The sequence below is a fragment of the Camelina sativa genome, chromosome 16 (assembly GCF_000633955.1).
Source record: "Camelina sativa cultivar DH55 chromosome 16, Cs, whole genome shotgun sequence".
NCBI classification, from domain to species: domain Eukaryota; kingdom Viridiplantae; phylum Streptophyta; class Magnoliopsida; order Brassicales; family Brassicaceae; genus Camelina; species Camelina sativa.
This window is the reverse complement of record NC_025700.1, coordinates 4,710,086-4,712,219: the sequence shown is the minus strand read 5'-3', so window position 1 is coordinate 4,712,219 and position 2,134 is coordinate 4,710,086. Positions and strand designations below refer to the sequence as shown.

Here is a 2,134-nt window from a genome sequence, read left to right as displayed (position 1 = left end):
ATGATGATTTTTTTATAAATAAAAATCGTAAAGACTTGGGGGGTGGTTTAGTTAATAGAGTCATCAGATCTCAATTCTTTCGTCAGTGAATCATGTGAGGAGGAGTGGTGTGGTCATCGGTTACTTTACATTTTGTATTTTTTGGTATTTATTGACGTGCGTAATCCGTGATGGTGAAATTGCACTAATTTACGAATAAATTAATCCTTTTCGAATATGACCGACGTATCTGGTCTGGTGGTCCACTTATTACAGCCAAATTTATTTCGTAGTCCGAGCCTTTAAAATACTACATTTATGTGGAATGTTTCTCTTAATACTAGTTTAGAAAGGTTATACGATGTGTTTACACTTTTAACCCAAAAAAATTGGTATAAGATGTTCAAAATGGCTGGTAAGTATAGTGCTACACTGTGACTTCACGTTGAATTCATAAAACCTTTCTATAACATTGTTATAAAAAATCCAGCATTTTAGCACTTGAATTCTTGAAAATTTCACTGAAGCATCCACGGATAAGCAGTTAATACACAAAGAAATAAATGAGCTGAAGACAGTGATGTACGTCACGTCCTTTTGGCTTCTCTTTCTTACCTTTTAAAAGCTTCATCTCATCTCATTTTAGATTTTGATTTTTTCCCAATGATTTTTTCAGTGCAATTACTATTATGCAGTTTGACTTAAGCAGGTGAAGTGGAAAATGAATAAATTGTTAACAGGTCTCTTATCTTTTAGATTTGGATGGAAAAATAAATACATCCGTGTAAGTCTATATTACAGGATACCACACCACCACATCATATAGTACCTCCCCAAAATTCAAAATAAAAATGTTCTCCTACACGGAGTTGACATGTTTGAAATAATAACAGATCTAATATGTGAATGTACGTCTATATGCTACTGTAGTTGTCATAATTAAGTTTACGCTGAAATAAAATAAAGAGTTGAAAAGAACGAACAACCATATAAAAAGATAGTTATATTTGCTGCGAAGAATAAGGTTGTTGTGTATATATATTGTTCATTGAGAATTTATGAGTCGAAATGACCTTACAAATGGGCCATAGGCTTTAGAACTGAAGCTCTCATGGCCCAAACCAAGCTAATTTTTACTTTATTTGCCATACCTACAATTTATATTTAAAACAAAAAACTTTCAAAACCTTGTGATATTTTTCGGCAATCTATGGCAGTGGATCGAAGTTCAAAGATATTAGATGTGCATGGTTATCCGAAATGCTATTCTACAAGTCGTCGGCTATGGGCGTTTTTTGGTCTGTTCAAGTATCTCAGTCAACTCGAATACTCGATGCATTTTTTGAAGTCCTTAATCTTTTTATTTGTTGTCAACAAGTGCTTAATTAATTTATTATACGTGTTATTTGTCAATTAGGGAGTAGCGCTCGTATTATTAAGATGAACAGAAAATATATTTATTGTAAAAGAGGGGGAGAGACGCGTGAGGAGGTCTCATCTGGCACGTGCGTCAATTTTGTTTTTAACGTCCTTTTGCCGACAGTTTCACTCTGTGATTCGTCCTAGTCGTACACACTCGTACCCAGAGAGACAGACCTGTACCTTTTTNCTTTTTTTTTTTTTTTTTTTCACTTTTCTCTTATAGTATTTTTTCATTAGGAATCTCAAACTCCTAGTGAATTTTGTACTAGAAATATGTATATATATTTCTGTATATATGGTAATTTCCCCACATAATTTAAAAAATTTCCTGATATTTTAATTTTTTTTATAATATATAGTATAAAAATGTCACTAGTAAGATATTAAGTTATATAAATATAGAAAAGAGTAACGTATGAATAAATAAAGTAGGGTCCAATAAGAGGAAGCATTGACTTGGAAGCATATGAGACAGTCGATAGGCCCAACAGCCCATCGCCAGCTGGATTCCCCCAAATGTCACGTGACCTCTCTCCCCATCTCTCTTCACTATCTCCTTCCTTCCCACGTGATCCTTCCTCCTTCTTCTTCTTCCTCAGACAAGGAACGAAGCCTTCTCCGATTATGCTCTGTGTCCCCATTGTTATCTCCGGTATTATCGATTCTCCTCCTCTCCGATCCCATTTATCTTTTCACATTTTTTTTCTTTCTATTTTGATCTTTTTATTATAAG

General features: G+C 33.9%; 1 protein-coding gene across 1 annotated transcript in view; it reads left to right on the top strand.

Moving 5' to 3' along the window:
• LOC104749775 (serine/threonine-protein kinase EDR1-like) overlaps nt 1,957–2,134 on the top strand; it is a 7,385-nt gene continuing 7,207 nt past the window's right edge. Inside the window, exon 1 of the mRNA XM_010471471.2 lies at nt 1,957–2,053. The gene's annotated coding sequence lies outside the window, so the exon portion shown is untranslated. The remainder of the gene's footprint in view (nt 2,054–2,134) is intronic.